The sequence below is a fragment of the Aythya ferina genome, assembly GCF_964211825.1.
Source record: "Aythya ferina genome assembly, chromosome: 14".
NCBI classification, from domain to species: domain Eukaryota; kingdom Metazoa; phylum Chordata; class Aves; order Anseriformes; family Anatidae; genus Aythya; species Aythya ferina.
In genome coordinates, this window is record NC_140312.1 from 3,181,639 (window position 1) to 3,200,629 (window position 18,991).

Genomic DNA, 18,991 nt, shown 5'->3' on the forward strand with positions numbered 1-18,991 from the left:
TTTATTATTATACATATGTGACAAAGCTGTTTAGTTTTAAGATAAATAATATTTAGTTACTGGGAGGTCTTTGGTTTAGAATATTGATATTTATTTACATACTCCGAGGAAAAAATCCCCACCGACTAGTTTTCCCCTGCGCTCTCTCGCTGTGGCACAGAGCTGTGTAGCCCATGTGTTCTGAGGCTCCCAGCCTGGTGAAGAGGCAGAAACAGCCCCAAAAGAGGAGGAGGGCTTCAAAACACTCACAGCAGCGTGGTTTCCGTGTCAGTGCTTGCTTAGCCACCGCTTGCTGTTAACTTCTGGGGCATCACGAAGACCGGACAGTGCCTTTTGTGAGCAGTGCTGTGCAAATCTAATGGCAATAAAATAAAAATAGCAAGTTACAAGTCACCCTTGGGCTGTGCTGCGGTGCCTGCCCCCCATGCGGGCCGGTCCCGTGGGATCAGCTTGGGAAGCAGCAGCCCTGCCCTGGGGTTTGCTTCCCCTTGCAGGCAGCGGAGATTTCTCCTATTATAAAAGTGCTTTTGTATTTTATTTTTTTTTTCCTTTTTTAATAGAATTCCCAGCATTGTTGAACCACAGCCCAAATCTGCAGTGAACCCCCGCTGAACTCCCCGTCCCTGCAACCCCCCTGGCTCGCTGCTCCCTGCAGAGCTGGGCAGGGGAGGGAGCACCAACTCCTTCTCCTGTGGCTCCCTAAATCCCTGCTGGGAGCCAGCTGGGAGCCCCCCAGTCCCATTCCTGCATCTCCTCAGCTCTCCTCCACCTGCGTCTGCTGGTGGTGCATGGCGAGCACAGGATGCTGGGGGCACAGAGGGGATGCAGGGCACAGCTGACCCAGCTGCAGCTCCCCGGGAAATGAATACAGCACAGACACAGCACAGAGGAGTACAGGTGAGTGCAGCCAGGCTGGTGCTGGTGCCTGCTCCCCATCAGCCTGCAGGATCCCACCCTCGTGTGGGACACTTGCAAACCGAAAATGTTTCCATGCTTACTGTGAGGTGCAGTGCATGGCTAGCAGCCACCAGGTCAAATATTCCTCTGGAAAGAGGAATGCTCCCTTTCCCTTTCCCTTTCCCTTTCCCTTTCCCTTTCCCTTTCCCTTTCCCTTTCCCTTTCCCTTTCCCTTTCCCTTTCCCTTTCCCTTTCCCTTTCCCTTTCCCTTTCCCTTTCCCTTTCCCTTTCCCTTTCCCTTTCCCTTTCCCTTTCCCTTTCCCTTTCCCTTTCCCTTTCCCTTTTTTCGTCTTCCTTGTCTTCTTCTTCATCTTGTCTTCTTCATCTTCTTTTCTTCTTTTCTTCATCTTTATTATTTATTTATTTATTTATTTATTTATTTATTTATTTGCTTTATGGCTGATTGTGGTATGGGTAATCAATCTCAAAACGGCCTTCTCCTTGGGAGTTACTTCCTGCACCTTGGCTGTTCCCTCACTGTGTCCCCCACCAGCCTACCCCACGGTCCCTGTGAACCCCTGTGACGCTGCTCTGCGGGCACAGGAAATTAAAAACTAAACCACGAGGCCGAGAACAGAGTGTGAAGGATGCCTGCAGCATGCTCCTTGCTTGGGGTCGCTGCTGGGGTCCTGTAGGGTTTGGGGGCTGCTGCTGCTGCTCAGCCCCCTCTGGGGAATGGCACCTTCACAGGGTGCTCGCTGGAGCAGGACCAGAATTATCCCTTCCTCTCCCCGAAACAGGAGCCTGGGCCCAGCAAACTGCCATGGTTTCAGTGGATGTAGCCGGGAGGTGGCCTCCTCCTGCCCCAACGTGAGGGCTCTTCCTTGCCTGCGAGTGCTCCCTGTGCCTCCAAAACAGCTTTGAAGGCCTTGAGCTTTCTGCAGCTTCTGGTAGGTGCCTGCGCCTCCTCTGGCCTTTTCAACCTCAGGTTAACGAGGCTGCCATTTAACAGGAGCTAACAAGATCATCTGTGTTAGCTAGTTTCAGTTTTTCACGATTGTTTGCATCAAGCACCCAGTATTTGTTATCCCTGGGACAAGGCAAGCACGTGTGTGTCCTGGAACAAGTGCTCGCAGCGCGGCCAGGCGAGCAGGCACGGAGATGCTGACTAACTGGAATAAATTGGCAATCGTTAATTCCCTTTCTCTTTTCCCTGAAGAAACAAGGCAGAAAGCAAACATGGATGTGAGCTATCCCGCAGACATCAAAGCCCGTGTTTACGTAAGCGCTGCTCATGCTGAAGATCTGTTGCAGAGTTGGACCCTTTGGTGAGGAGCTGACAACTCGCCTGTGAACGGACTTGGGAAATAGTCCAGGCACGGCTGCCAGCGAGGCTCTGGTTCGAGCCAGGCCAGCCCCAAAGGCTGCGGGGCTGTCGGATCTGCAGCAGGGGCTGCAGGACAAGCAGAGGCTGTGCCTGGGCTCCTCACCTTCCCCAGGGCAGAGGTGGGAGCAGGAGGAAGGATGGCCCCGTCAAGTTCGAGCACTCAGCGTTTGGCCACTGGTGCTGGTGAAGGTTTCTGCCTCAGGGACAGGACGTGGTGTGCAGGGAGGTTTGGTGGCTTCTGAGCATCCCAGCACGGAGCTGGCTTGGTCAGTGCTGAGGACACCACAAGGGTCCCCTCTTCCTGGCTCCTCACTCCTGGATAATGGGAGCTGCCAAGCAGCCACCCTGTGCCTTGCACTGAGGAGCTGGGCAGTGTCCGGCCACAAAAGAGGCAGCTCTCTGCTGTGATGATGCTCCTCGGAGGATCTGGCATCACTTCAGGTTGCACCAGGGCTGTTTCGGGCTCAGAAATATGCTGGGGCACTGGAGAGGTGCTCGAGCTTCCCTGTGCAGACAGAGAGGCTCTCATTTTTGATCTGTTTTCAATAAATTAGGAGTTTAGCTAAACTACACCCGTGGCTGGAGGAGGCAAAGCCTCTGGGAGGCTGTCAGTGCCTCTGTGATCTGCCCCCGGTCCAGCGCTGGATTAAAAGCAGTTTTGCCAATAACAATTTCCATAAATCTCTAGCCAAAAGCTGTATTGTTTGCCTAAACTACTCAGTGATGCGAACCCAGTTAATTAAGGACAATCAGCATCTGCCTGTGGTGCCGAAGTTCTGTTTATCCTGGAGCTGGCCCCGGCGTCTTCTCCTCGGCTGGGGGCGGCCTCGTGAGGCGGTGACATCGGACGGCAAATTCCCCATGGAGGAGCACCCGGCTGCTTCACGGGGGGACCACGGAGCTTCCCGACTTCCAGGCTGGATGAGACATCTCCAGCGACAGGACGAGTGGCTGCAGCACCTTGGATGCCAGCGTCCTCACCTCTGCCATCTGCCTGGATTTTGACCCCATGGCCACGGCTGCTGGTGCCAAATGGAGGTAGCCAAAGGCCTCCAGGCTCTCCACATCTTGAGCTCTGCTCTCTGGCTGAGCCACAAGAGCCCTTCCCCTTCCTCATAATCACCCTGTGTAAATAAATCCAGCCAGACCCGAAGGAGGGACCAGTTTTGGCCAATCCCACTACCAGTGAGCGCCCCGCAGCACTTTGCTGTGGCCCAAGAGGGGCTGGTGCTTGCAGTAGCTCAGAAATCAAGGAGAAAAACGTGTAATTCCTGATTTTCTGATGGACTCAGATGTCATTCATTTCCCCTGTTTCTCCTTCCCCCGCAGAGGGGAGAAATTTTCTTTTTTTTACTACAGCAGAGCAGACACACAAACAAAAAACCCCACCACCACCCTGTAAAATCCAGGTCACGTCCTACTCTTGGTCGGTGTGTATTTTTCTCTCCAGCACACCATCTCCTACTTACTATTCTCCTGACAGCTCTGGAGGTTTGTTTTCCAGCAAGGAGCTTATGTGGGCAATGAATGCTCCGCCAGCATTTCTGCGTGTGATTAATTGGCGGGGGAGCCCACCAGAAGTGGGATGTTTATGGGCACAGGGCTCTTATAACGTTCACTTCTGAGCCTTCATTCCACTGGTTTGGATCGTAAACTTCACTTATCACCAGACTTTTATATGTTAATTATTCCGTGTCACCGGGAGAGGGGACATGGAGGAGTGCATGAAATAATGAGTGGCTTTGGCGTGGTGAATCAGATGCTCCTGTCTGGGCCGGCTGATAATAAGGGATCACGTGGATGTATGGTAAAATGGGGAGGATGTTTGCCTCGGGTCAGGACACGTGTGTGTGCTGGTTTGAGCCGTGCAGTGCACATTTGCTTCGTGGAAGTCGCTGCCCCAAGATGCCACAGCTGGGGACTGAGAGTAAGAGCTGTAGGGTAAGATTTGGCACCGTCCTCCCCCGAGGCGCTTAAAATATTGAGGTGCTTTGAAAAATCGCACGTGGCACAGATCTGCGGGTTTAAGAGCCTAAACACCTATGAAAATCTGGGCTGTGCAAAACCAAGTTTTGATGGAAGTCAACGGGACTTAGCACCTAAGGGACCGGGGCCATGGGGAAAACATATCGTGACTTTGGGCGAGAACGCCTCGAATGGCATTATTTGGGGAAAAAATGCTGAAGAGGTAAATCCTTCAGGCTCTCAGAGTCCCTTCCTCTTCCAGAGGTGCTCGAAGTATTGCGCACAGCCCTGCTATGCCCCTGCTCTGCCACCCCAGGGCACCGGGTGCCCACCTTGGTATCCTGATCTAGGGGACAAGAGCCCTGGGCCGTTTGGCATCCCAAGGGACAGCACCTCGTGGCTTAGCATTTGGTTTAAAACGTGACAGGGCTGTCAAAATGCATTTTGCTGAAGGTGCAGGAGGCTGTTTATTCTGTGTGTGTATAGTAATTTATTAATTGAAGTCTAAATTAGCCCTCAACAGGTTAGCAGTATTTAAGGCAGAGAGCTCAAACATGCAACACATTCTTGGCACGTTTCCCTTTATTAATTAAAAACCTCTTTAAAACACTCTGCCTTCCACCTTGGAGCAATAAATTTCCACCTTGAGGAAATAATTTCCTTGTTGTATTCCATACAGAGACGTTCTGTTAGCTGCAAACCCTCTTCTCGTGTAGGCCCCATTCATCTTTCTTTCGATTTCAAAATAAACTTTAAGAACGCCGAGCTGTTCTTTAAAAAGAAAAAATTAACAAAATAAATTGACTTCTCTGCTTTTTTAAAAAAAATATATATATTTGGGATTAATTCCGAGGTAGTTTACTACCTGTGCAGCCTGCGGGCCACAAAGCTCCTTCTTAATAAAAGCTCAGAGGGCTCCGGGGTGGTTCCCGGAGCCGCTGGGGCCATGGGCAGCGGTGATGGACCCGCACGGGAGGCACTGCCGCTGCCGGCAGCATTTTATGGCCCTCTCGTCACCTCGGCTCTGGGTGGCTGTTTTTCTTTACGACCACGTGCCACGGCCCCGACCTGCCCGACGCCGTGACATAACTTGGCAAAAATGCCAGGGCGAGCGGCGCTGGATCCCTGCGAGTCCCTCCTGGAGGTGTGGAAAGGTCGAGGCTCCTCCATCCCCTGGGAGCTTGGAGCAGATGGGCTGGCTCTTGGGCTGCTGCTTTGATTTTGAGATGTTTCTGTGTGGGTTGTCCTCGGGTTGGATGCTGCTCATGTTGACTCTTTGGTGGGGCTCGGCATCACCTCCGCTGTGCTCGGGGTGGTTGGCACCTTGCTCTCGGTGGGTTTCAAGCTGTATGTTCAGGGCCATGCCTACGCCACCTGTGGCTGAGTATCATACGGTGCTGGAGTTCATCAACACCTTGGGCATTCATGCAAATTTGGGCTAAAAACCATACTAGAGCCCATGGGGATGCTGCGAGCTGCTGAGCACCTTTCCTGGGTGCAGTGGAGATGTTTTAAAGCAGCCTGCTCCTGACTGCCGAAGCACAGGGGCAAAGCATCTGCTGAAGACACTGGCAGGTCAAGAGTAGGTGAAGAAACACTGTGCTTGGGGTGGTTTCATGTAAAATGCCTTTGCTGCTGTCACCCATCTCAGCACAAAGCCCAAAAACACGGCCATGAGTCCAGAACGTCTTTACCCTTGGTTACTCATGGCAAGGTCAGCAACATCCCTGCTGCTCTCTTCAAAGGTTTGGTTCAGTGACCATCAGCGCAGCATTTTCCAGGCTGTCTCAGCCAAATGAGAGACTCTGGATCTTGGAGTGCTGCTGGAGGCCTTCAACCAACCTGTGAGTGCAGCAGGGGGAGCGTGCACTGCTCTCCAGTGAGCTCATGTTCCAGATCCCTGGGAGAATTTTCTTTAACAGACAAACTTCCCTACCTGGTGCTGCAAATTCAGAGGGGAAAATCTCCCAAGCCAATAGCAATGAGGCCTGTGCTAGCTGAGCTGAACCCAAACCTCTGAGGAACAGAGAAACTGTGTTCAATTTAAAAAAAGAAAGAAAAAGAAGAGAAAGACTTCATACGGCTTGTGAGTTATGCTGCGGTTTGGAAGTAACTCCCGGCCTGCTTAAATACATTTGCAGGCTGATGGTTGGACGGACTTGCAGAAAGAGGTGGATGGTTACGGGTGTAGCGATAGCTTCTTGTTCATCACCACATTCGTCTTGCTGGGCCACCTCATCCTCTTCAACAGTTTGTGGCGCTTGTGAGTAACTCCAGTGAGGTCGGCGAGCTCTGCACGGCAGGGCTCGGAGGCCCCATCACCGTGGTTTGCCTTGGCAGGGCTTCACTCAGGAGTACAAACGCAATCACAAGGCAAAGAGGGCGGCTGCCTGTAGGGCCAAGAAAAAGGAGATCTTGAGAAAGCAGAGGGTGAACGTGAGCAAAGTCACACCAGCAGGTGGGCTGTGGGCAGCTGCGGGCTGGGAGCAGCCTCTGCACATTTTCGGTGCTGTTTAATAGGGTGAGGTATGGATGAGCCCTCTTCAGCAGAGGAAAAAGTTCCTTTTTTTTTTTTTTTTCCTTTCCTTTCCCCCTTTACTGTACTAAAGCAGGCTGTAGCATCTGCGGGTCAGTTTGGTAGGATCATCGCATGTGCAGCTGGAAGTATTGCGATGGCTCGGAGTGGTTAAAACATTACAAAGGTCTAGGAGAACTCCTAATCAACTCTGATGTGTTTTGTCTGAGTTTGTTTAACTTCAAAGAGAAGTTAAAGAAATCCTTTTAGGTCATGTCAAGCCAAGATCCCTGTCCAGAAGCGCCTTGGACTCGCTCTCTGCTGGTGCTCGAGGGAGGTCGCGCTCCTCCCTGCACAGCCCGGTGGTGCCAAGTATCCAAAATGTTACTGAGGGCTGGGAATTCACACTGCAGAGCCTATAGGAGAGCTTTGCACTGCTTGATAAAGGGCTTCTGCAAAGCTGACTTGAAATGAATGCATAAAGCTGTCACTGAGATGTAAATGATTGGAGCGACGTGACTCTCTGCTTCCCCCGACTCTTCTGCTCTTTGTTGCTTTTAGCGAGTGTAATCTGAAAATAATCAGTTCAGGATGGCTCCGTGGTTCCTGCCCTCGGGCCAGAGAGCTGCTGGTTCCAGGACTGGCCAGAGGCACTGGTTTTGGGGGGCTTTGGGTGGTGGCCCCGAGGCTGCGGGACCTGCAGGGGTGTTGGGGACCCCCTGGGACCTGCTGCACCAGGACACGGCCTGGTTGATCCCACAGCACCATGGGGATGGGGTGCAGGTGGCCCCACTGCCAGCCCACAGCTGAGGCAAAGCCCACTGAGGAGCTGGCAGGTGATGGTCCCGTGTCACCTCCTCCTCACTAACAGTATTTTTTTTTCCTGGGCTTGTTGTTTTTCACCCCCAAAAATCACTCCATCTATAGAGTTCAGTTTGCTGGCGGAGGACATCAAAAAGGTTGTGTGGCTCTGATGCCATCCTTACGGGGGGATTGTGTTTCAGCATCTCATTTACTGACCTGGGTTTGGTGGTTCGGAGCCTCCAGGGTTACGAAATGACCAGGTCAGTAATGTTGAGCATGAGAGAGACTCCAAGTCACAAAAAAGAGATGCCCTTTTGATGTACCGAGTTATTCCTTTAGAAGAGGTGAGGGTTTTGAGGCCATAGTCCCTTAGGAAAATGCTGCTGGTGTCAGCACAAGCAGTGCTGAGAGCCTAGGAAGCTCCCAGCATAGGGCACGTGCTAGAAACAAGACTGGTTTCTCTGTTGGGAGGGCTGCCACCACCTCCCAGCATTGGGGAGAGCCTGAAAAGGATGCAGTGCCCATGTGGGATCGGGCTGTGAGCAGTCAGGACGTGTGTCCATCACCAACCTGCTCAGTTTGTGGCCGGCAAATTCAGCGTTGGGCAGGGCTCCTGTGCTTCTCCTCCAGCATCCCTGGGAGAGCAGCAGGAGCACGTCCTGGACTCACAGCAGTGGGGCTGGGGGAGGTGTTTGGCCCCAAATTCAGGAGGTTTGGGAGGCAGGAGCACAGGGCTGGCCGGAGCTCTGCCTCAGCAGTGGACTCGCTGCAGCCCGCTGAGGGAAACGCCTAACCCCAGGCACTTAGTTTAAACCGTGTAACCAGAAAATCCTCCCACAAATCCCCCAAATGGAGACTGCTGAATTTTACATGTCTTGGGTTAACCTTAATGCGATGCAAGCCTGTGATCACAGCTTGGTACCTATTGTTTAAGAGAGCTGCGGTCTGGCCTGGCGCTCTGCAACCTTTTCAGCTGCTTCCCCTGCCCTCTGCTTGCAGAGAGCTGCAGGCTGCCTGGCCACAGCGCCCACCTCTGCCACAGAACTGTTATTTCCAAAATTCCCTTTTTCCCCATTCCTCAGTCAACCCAGGTTCCTGTCAGGAGTCCTAATATTACTTTTCCCCCTGTATTTTGAATGCACGGGTCAGGAATAATGCTTCTTAAAATCTCTGTGAGAATGCAGATGCTGCTGATCCAATACCAGGTTGCACTTCTGCCGTTCACGTCTGATTCTGGGGACAAAAATAGATAAAAGGATGCTGAAGAAAATCTGCATTCTCTCCTGGAGAATCAGTGGGAGCTTTTCACCCTCCGGGCAAAGGGAGCGGAGTTTGAGGGGGCTGCTCTCTGTCTGCCTTACACCCTGGCATTTTGCATGGCATTTGAACGCGATCCAGCTGCCAGTGGGATATTTTTACCATGCTCTTCTCTCACTGCAGGTTGCGGCTTCTCTACCATGAACTTGCTGGCTTACTGAGACAGATGAAAGCAAAACATTTGCCAGATGAGAAGACGACAAATTAAGAGCTCTGCTAGGGGGAACTAAGGGGTTGCTCAGAGCTTCAGAAAGCAGAACTGTGCTAAGTGGGTCGTAATATCTCAAGACAAAGCAGCTCCTCTCTGTGCTGGGATGCACTTTGCTATCTTTGAGTAACCTGCTCGGATCCATCCGGAGGTTTTAACGCACATCCAGCCACGTGGCCTCAGGTAAGGACAGAGGAGCCCTGCGGTGTAGTGTGTACCAGTCAGGCGTATGGCTCCTTATCCTGCCCCGGGTATGACAGCAGTGAGAGCAGAGCTCGACCTGCCCTAGGTGACAGGGACGAGCCACTGTGACCTGCTCTGGCTGTGCAGACAGCCGGGATTAGCAGAGCAGGGCGTGCTCGTACATCTCTGCTTACCTGCCACGCTGTTCCCTGCTGGCACACGGTGTCAGGAACTGAGAAATCAGAGTTGGAGGGGGATGAAAGCACCTGGGGGTGCTGGGTTTTGGGGGTGGGACATCTAGAAAACATTCCTGTAAACCCCACCAGCACCAGCACCAGCAGCACCGTGCCCCATCCCTCGTGGTGCCATTGGCAGCAGAGCAGCAGGCAGCGGCCCCGGGCCCCGAGCGTCCCGAGGGGGCTCGGATCCGCAACGGGAGCTCCTCGTAAAAGGGCTGGGGAGAAACCCCTGACATGAGATCCTGCTAAATTTGTTTTCCATGTTCTCGTTTGTAATAATTTTGCGTTTTATGAGGGATACTTCCTAAGACTTCCCCAACATGATGGAAACACATGTGGTGTTCTAGTACACGATGTGGCCTTTTTTGGGGGAGAGACTAGATCAAAACCTGCCTTTTCCTGACAGCTATATGGGATTCACTCCACCAACCCAGACACAAGGAGGAATGTGGGTACCAGGCCTTTCTGCTGCGTGCCCACACCACTCACCCCTCCAGAAATGTTGTATGTGCATCTTTGCATCCATGGTCTCCAGCTAGATTCTCTTGCTAATTCATTATTTATTTATTTTTCTCCCTTTTTCTGCAGGTAACCCACGTCGGTGCCTGTGCAGGTCCCTGTGCATCACTTGGGATTTTATCACAAGTGCAGGTTTGCTCCTGTGCTCTCTCCAAGGACAGAGCTGAACAGGGGGGAAGCAAACACTCATTTGAGAGATGGTTTCTGCAGGCCTCAAAGCTGATAATGCCAAGGTTACAGAAACTTTGCTTATGTGAATGAACAAATCCCCCTAAGGTGGGTAGGGCTGAGACATCTGTGGGACAGCATCACTGCCCTACTGCTGGTGTCACCACCAGCAACACCGAGCCCACAGAAGCTGGGTGTACCCAGCACGGGATGCAGGCTGGTGTAATCCTGGTTTTCATTATTTTAATGGTAAGATAAAGCTTTTGTGTAACGTGTAAAACAATCCTAAGCCTCTCTGTGTTTATAAGAAGGGCTCAGGCAGGCTGAAAAAATGGCACACAGGAGGCAGAGGCTGCAGGACAGAAAGCAGTGCAAAAGGACGCCAGTCACAAATGGTCTGGGATAATGGTGAAATGGTGAAAATGAAAGTCTAAGGACAGGAAAGTGGAGCAGAGATATTGGGATATTGATGTGTGATTCAGGATGAATGTAGAGGACAGCAGTCACAGGTAGCAACCAAAGAGGTGGAGAGTGTTAAAATCTCCAACGTGCTGTTGGGTTTCTGATCTGCAGCTGGAAAAGGCAAAGCAGTCTCGAGTAATTCAGATTCCTTAAAATACTTGTGGCCGTGCCTGATGGCCAGAAATGTTGCTGCTTGGGAAGAGCCCTCTCAGCCTCTCGTTTTGGTGTGGAGTGTGTGTGTGTGTCCCAGGTTGGGAGCTGCAGAGGGCTGGGGCAAGGTGTGAGCTGTGGGCAGCTTTTTGGGTGGGAAAAGCCTCAACACCAGGGCAGAGAGTGGGCAGGCTGTTGTATGGCATCTGGGGATGTGTGGCACATGGGCAGAGCAACCTGTAAATTACATAAAATAACCTGCATTGAGCAGGAGGCTTGCTAGGGGACAGGCTGCCATTTGGAGACCAGAGGAGTCACCTGGGCAGGCAGCTTCATAGCTCTGCTTCCCCTCTCTCTGTGTCAAACAGCACCCTCGAGCTGGGCACACAGCTCCTCCTCTCCAGGAATGATCCAATTTCTCTGCTAAAGTGGCCAAAAAACAGAGCCCAAGGGCCGAGCATCACACAGCATGATGCTGCGCCTCGGCTTTGTCCCAGGGCAGCCAAGTGAGACCCACATATTAATGAGGAAAATTAATGTATTTGTGAGTGTGCTTCTCCTGCTCTTCGGGCCGGTGGAAATTAGGACCAGGCCAAAGAAGTCAGGAGGGCTGTACCAGTGTACGCCGGCCTCCATAAAATAAAGAAGAGAGGCCCCTTTTGTCAGGCGATGGCTTTTCCTCAGAAGCTAAATGATACATAATGTTTATATAGTGTTTTGCCTCTCCTAAATGCAGGCTAGACATTAATTGATTCCAGGTTTGCTCTGTGAAGTAGGTCAGCTCTTTCCATTTTGCAGATAAAGGAAGGGCCGGGATTGCCAAGGGGTGCAGGGGTCAGCGGCGGCGCTGGGACATGGCTACGAAGCGCCGCGCTCGCCCTTGCCGTTGGACCACGCTAAATATACAACACCCCTGATGTATGGCGACATGGGCTGCGGGTCTGTAAACCCAGCTACATTAAGCCCAGTTCAAATGAAATCTGTTTATGTCTCCAACGCTCAGCGCTGGTCAAAGCAGGACTCGGCTAACCTCGTGCTGTTTGTGTTCAAAGTCTCTTAAACCTCTGCTCCGACCAGCTCAGAGTGAAATATAAAGCACTGGCCGGGCCCTGGCCGGGCTCCAGGGGGCCGCTTCAGCCTCACCCTCTCTGCCTTCTTCTGCTCGTGGGGCCATTTAGAGAACACATCGCACGTTTTAAACAGCGATGGAAAAAATAATTTTAATTCACTTCTGTTTACATAGCTTTGGAAGCTTGCGAGGGTTTTGTGGAGATGATAATTCATGGCTGAAACTGGCGTGGAAAAAACGTCGCCTCGCTCTGCCAGCAGGAGGCTGGCTCTGGAGCCCTGGGGAAGGAGGGACTCATGCCTTGGTGGGTCCCATCACTGCCTTTCATTTTGGCATTTTGGAAGTGTCCTCCCGCCCGTCCTGCTAATGTTGAGCAATTAAAGAGTGGAACTTGGATCTGGGGAAATGCCTGGCTCCTGCTGGCTGCCTCTGATCCTGGATGCCCGGCTTGCAGACCACGGTGGCCAGCCCCCAGGGACACGAGGGGTCCCCGGGCATCTCTCTCCAAGCTGGCCCAAAAAGCCCTGATGGAACCATGCCCTTGTGTGCACTGGATGGACATGAATGGGGATTTAGGTCCATAAAAAGTCCCCAATGCCTTTCTGACCAGCTGGGGATGATCAGGCACAGGCACACCCATGGCACGAGCCCAGCCCGCATGTCACACGCGTCCCCGCACGCATCCATCAGAAGACTCAGACATGGTTTTACTGTTCTATTGCACAGCGGGAACTTGTACCTATAAAACCACTCTTAATTACTTCCTAAGTCACTGAGCAGGGTGATGTTGATTTTGTCTTATAACCCAACAGGATCGTGTCTATTTAATATAACCCCCTGCCCACCGTAACTTCCTTGCCTAGGCCTGTTGCTCACAGGCTCCATGCCCCCGTGTCTGCAGCTCCAGGCTCAGAAAGGGGTGTCCACAGTGGGAGAAGCACAACTGGGAGCTGAGAGCCTTCAATGGAAGGTGCTGAGCTTGGGGTCCTCCTATCGTGGCTGGATGAGGTGCACAGGAGGGATCGTCCCCTGTAGCAGCGGTGCTGCCTCTCTGCTTTCACTCTGCTCCGCCAGGTGACTTGGAGGCAATGGCTGTGATAGCAAAAATCCAAAACACCAACAAAAAACACCGATGGAGAGAGCAATAGCTGGGAACTACTCCATGCCAGCATCGGTTCCTGCAGCCTCCAGGCTCTGCTGTGGAGCTCTCTGCTCCTAACGCCACCTCTGTGATCCTCAGCGATTACCGCACAGCGTGGCAAGCGGCCGAGTGCCGGCATTGCCAAGCTCGGAAGCACGCAATTTAGCTGCCTGCTTTGCAAGTCAACCCTGCACAAGAGCTCCTGGGGGTGCCCGGAGGCGTGCTGGCGATAGAGGCTGGATGACTGCTATTATTGCCACTTCTGGCTCTAGCTGAAACAAGTGCAGGGCTAATCTGCCTCATTAACCGGCTCTGATGTATTCTGAAAACTAATCTGCAATGTGTGAAACATTGCTTTTAAAAGGGAAGTATCGTTTTATGAGGATAAAGACTTTTGGAGGATTTTGCATACATACCAGAGGCTGGTGTTGGCTCCCTCGGGATCTCATGACGTGTGTTCCTGCAGGGCTGCAGGACCCCACAGCGCTGTGGGACAGCGACATGGGGACAGCAGTGGTCCTGGTAATGGCATCGGAGTGGGGTGGAGGTGTAAGGCACACCCAGGACCATCCCCACCATCACTGCCCTCTGCAATAACGGGTGCACCACGGTTTTTGGCTGTGGACACGGCAGAAAGACCTGTGAGTAGCACACGGGCTGAGGAATATTTTGTGTACTTAGTCATCCTGCGTGTGATTCAGCCTTTATTGGATAAGATCACCCTACCCCAGAGGGATTTTCCTTGGAAGTCTCCGAATTTGTTCTGAAACTGTGCTACTGTGTGAGTCCAGCCTCCTCCCACACAGGAGGCACTCTCCAGAGGGACGCTGTGTTTGATACAGGGCTCACAGTAGCACCACGCTCTGACACGTGAATGATGTGGGACCCACAGTCGGTCTCGGTGGGGACTTCCCCAGGGTCAGCCACTGGGGAGCTGGGTTAAAAGGAGATTAATAAAAGGCCTGCAATGATATTTTTGTCATAATAGAGACAACTACCTGGCCAAAAGATGAATTAATTGGTTCATATTCTTCTTGTGCACGAGCATATCACTGTTAAGTTATTCTGTACTGATCCTGGCACGGGAGGAGAGTCAGTCCCAGAGTTTTCAGACCTGATGTTAATGCTCAGAGATGTGAGAGCACATGGGAACAAAGTCCTTGAGGATAAGAAGCAAAATAGAGTCTCAGACCAGCACAGAAACTGCTGTAGCCCTGGCCCAGAGAGCAAGGGATTGTGATGGACATTTCATCTCCTGCTGTCCGTGACACGGGGTATGGCCCAGAGGCTTCCTTTCCATTTTGCATAGAAATTGGGCCCTTACGAGCACTTGTCTGTGCCATTCTGCTGATCTGATGAGCTGGGGGTCGAGGTGGCTCACTGTCCCCTTGTATTTGACTGGGAATCAAGCCTGTGCCTGGCTCCTGCGCCCTGTGGGGTGGCTGCCGGGGGGCACAGCTCGGCCAGCCAGGGGGAGGCCGTGGGGAGCCAGGTCCTCGGCGTCTGCGCCCAGTGCTACGAGGAAGAAAATGGTAAAACAAAACATTGGGAAATCTGTTTCTTATTTACTGTACTGCCAAGCTGCTCTGTGCTGGAAGCACAGTCCCAGAAAAACAGAAAGAGGAAAGGATTTTCCTGCTGAGCCTGGTGGTGGTGGGAGAGAGCCCTTGGCCTGCCACAGACTGGGGCAGATGGGGGACAGGGTCGGGGTCTCTGCGTGCTCAGGAAGGTGAGGAAATGCTTACAGGTATTCCACGTGTCTCTACTCTTTCTGAGGGGTAGGTTTGTTAAATGTTGCGAAGGACTGAAGACAGGCTGCAATACTTGGAGAAGGGATACTTGAGGCACGTTTAATAGGTTAGTTTTTGGTGGTGATGACGGGTAGACGTGATGTTAGACCATGATCCAAAAAAGACCAAATCTGATCCAAAAAAGATCAGATGCTGGCCAAAGTGTTTTTTTCTGGATGTTTCCATGCTCAAGGCACCATCTACAAGGGTTCTCCACAATACCCACCTACAGGGCACCGAAAGAGCTGCAGGCGCAGCCTCTGTGCTCCGTGGGCTGTGGAGCAGAGGATGCTCGGTGGTACCAGCTTGCTCTTAGAAAGGCAGCAAGGTTTTATATCTACCATTTCCACCTCCAAGCGCCCGCGCCGTCCTGGGAACGCCGGGCATTGCCCGCGGCTGCTCGCGGGCTGGAGCCTCCGCCGCACGCACAGCAAGCGGGGTAAGCTGAGCCGGGGGAAAGTTTCCCAGAGAGTTTTGGGCCGTGACGCCAGGAGCTGTAATTGCCTTGGCAGAGGCGACCACAGCTGTTGGAACCTGCCCTCTCGCCTGTGAGTCAGAGTGGAAGTGCCGGAGCCATGGGATGGCTCTGAGCAAAGATGCAAAGCTGGGAGTTGCTTTCCGAGCTTTTCGTTTCCTCGTGGGCAAGTCTGAGAACGGCGAGCTCGGGTGCAGGAGAGCCTCCTGCTGCCTTGAGGCCTGCCTGCACCCACAGAGGTCGTGCCAGCACCTCAGAGATGGGGCTGATCCTGCCCCACCATCCCCTTCCCACTCAGAGCACAGGGGGCACAGCGGTTCCTGCACGCTGGGCACCTGCCTGTGTGCAGCCCAGTTTGGAAAAGAGCAGGAGATACAGCAGGTTTTCAGCTTTTGCTGCATCAGTCTGTGCAGTGTGTTTGGCTCTTGGGGTTTATCGGTTCCCCTCTGCTCTGTGCAGTGGGATCAGGGGTGGGTGAAGCCTCAGCATCACCTGCCCCGGAGCAGGGATGGCTCTGCTTGGCTCTGTGCTGCAGGCAGCATCACATCTCTGCCTGGGACCTCACCCCCAAACCAACCCCAAAACCCACCTGCAGGTGTGGGAACCATTTCCAGCACAAGGACACCATCAGTGGGTTATGATCAACCAGGCTTCATGAGATGGCTGAAGTGGTTGGGAAGTGGTGGCAGCAGGGATGCTGGAGGTGGACGGGGACCTCTCTGGGGATGGGTGGCCATGGGAGCCCCAGCACCAAGCTCTCCCCGACCCCAGGGAGGTCCCGTTGCCTCCAGGCTCCCTGTTCGTGGCTCGGAGCCATCTCTCATTTAGTCCCAGCGAATTACCGAGCCCCAGGAAGCCTCCCTTACTTAGGCTTTTGTAGAAGTCGGGGGCTCAAATTGAGCAGGAGCTTGGGGAAACCATTTCCCTTGTTAAAATAAATGTATTAGTTTAATACGTACCAGGAGAGGATAGGGAGTTCTCCTTGTTAAATATTTACCAGTCAAACCCTGCTGAGGACTTACTTGGAGCAATTCAGCTTTAGTGATTTCCTTCTATTGTGGTCTAAGTCTCCAACATCGCCGGGAAACCGCTTGGCAGGGCCAGGAGGGCTGAGCCGGATCTGCACCCGCCCGGGGTGATGGAGCCTTGCTCCCACAGGACAGCAGGATGCAGGAGAGAGAATAAAATAAAAGTTAAAAAAGGATGAGCAGAGCCGCGAAATGCTGCTCCGTGCCTTACCTGCCTCAGCAGCCCAAGAGCATCGTGGTGGGCACACTGCAGTGGAGCTTCGGGAGGAGCGTTGTTTCCATGGGGCCTGATCCCTCTGGCTACGGGTGTGTGTCTTTGAGAAGAGCCCAGGCTGTGAATTATCTTCGTGTCTGTAAGACGTCCCCTCCACAGCCTGATGGTGGTGTTAAGCCATATTCCAGTAATCTCTCACAGCTCAGGATTTCCTGACACAGCTATTCTAGGAGAAGAATCGTGCATTTATGATATTTATATGTGTACATTAACTTGACATGCATGCTAAGAATAAAATATTAATTTACAAGTTTATATACCGGCCATCTTTGACAGTTCAAGATTTATTCATATTAGTAACACATTTTTTCTAATCAAGCTAAATTCAGATTATTTGGTGACCCCAGATTGTTTTGTAACCCTGTTGCTTCTCCTGAAATTCCCTCGAATAAAATGGGAATACAGCCCATGTGAAAAACGCTGGGGGTGTCCATGGCAGTGCTACAGACCTGTTGGTCACTTGCTCTCCTCTGCTATCTCCTGATAGCAGATTTTCACAGATTGCCTCTTTGTGTACTTTTTAAAGAAGGGCTTTATTAATAACGCTAAGAGAAAACAGATGTGTCAGGTTTGCGACCAGAAACGTGGATATTCCAGGAGACATCAATTGTTGGAAGTAAACAACAGCCCCGACTCGACAAAGCCCTTAAGCAGACACTTAACTTTAAGCAGGCACTTAGCGCGGGCTTCAGCGGGCGTCAACATATGTCCTGCTGCACGAGGAGGGACTTAAGTACGCACTTACAGTTAAGCTCGTGCTTAAGTGCTTTGTTGAATTGGGGCCAACACTTCAGCTCTCCTTCTGTCTCACTCACATTAACCATGCCTGACATCAAGGAAACTCAAACAGGGACCGCTGCAGTCACCTACTGGCGTTGCTTTCATCCTCCGGAGGGTGGCTGCACCGATTTTGTGCTCTGGGTGGCAGGGTCAGGGTGTCCTGGGCATCCTCACAGCCCCATCACTCCTGGGGAGCCCCACGCCCCATAGGATCACCTGGTGAGGAACTGTCACACTCACAAACCCCGATGAAAATCCCTCCTAGGAGTAATCTCTCTTTATTTTGAATGTTTTTTAAATATTTTAAATGTTTTAAAAATATTTTTCAGTAATATTTTGCATGTTTTCTAAATATACTTCTTTGCTTTCTGCTTTATTATTAGTTTTATTATTATTATTATTAATTATTTTAATCCTGAGGACCATGAGGTGCACTGTGCAATGATTTAGCCTCTCTGGTCAAGACTTAGTGCATGAAAACTGAATTTTGCTCTTTTTGCTCTTGTAGCTTTTTCTCTTACTACCTCCCCTGTTCACTGAGCAGTGCATAGCAGCAGGCAGGTATGAATGGAAAAGGCCCTCATGGGTTGCCAGCAACCTCCTAAGCCAGGCTGGATGTCCTAGGGTCAGCCTGAGACTTTTTTTCTGGATGCTCCAAGATCAGTCTGGGCTCTTCTTGGCTGCAGGTCTCTCACCTTCACTTCCAGCCAGAGTTTGATGGGACTGAAGGCTTCCCTTCCTGGCCACCGGCACTTGAATCAGCATCACGAGGAGCCTGCAGTCGTTTCTGTGGCTTGGGATCAAATCTTTATCATTTGCTCATAGGCTTTTCTTTGCAGCACATCAGGCTCCTGTGAAAGCAGAGCAAACCTGGTGTCACAGGCTGGCCAGAGCATGGCAAGGGAAGGAAACAGTGCTGGTACCTCCAGGCCCAAACCATCTGAGGAGAACCCAGAACCAAACTTTTCCATAGTTTTCCCAATTTGTAGGTGAAATTCTTGCCTTGTTATCATCATCTGCTTCAGTGGGACCAGAGCTGTGTTCCCCCAAGACCTTATTTCTGGGCAGTCTTTGTACTGAGGATACTCCCTGGAAGAGAGGAGCCGGCTGGACAGAAACCTGCTCTGCCCCTGCCACCTGCAGCAGCTCTCTGCACAAGGAGTGGTGGCCAGAGAGGCACACGGTCACTGCCAGAGGGAGGATTTTGTTTTACAGACCAAAGCCAAGCTTGGTGAACCTGTGGCCTTCACTTAAACAAAACTCTGAGAGTGTCGGCTAGATCCTGCTGTAAGCTTCCTTCAATAACAGCTCTAATAACAGCCTCGAGGACCAGCTCCTTGTTACTTATTTTCCTTGCAGATGGCAGCATCCAAATTCCAGTTATTTCTGTCTTGGAAAATGAAAAACCCGACCAGAAGAGAAGGAATGCGAGCTTGCAGCACAGTTTGGTACCTGGAAGACTCCGGGCTGGGGCGCGCGCTCCTGATTTACGGCGTACTTGTTAAAACCACTTGTTCTTGTCATAACAAAACAGATCGAAGTGAAGTTTGGGAGAAGGTCTCCTTCTAGTTGGCACTTCATCATGGCTTCTTACTCCTTCTTAGGTTCTGGGGGTTTACA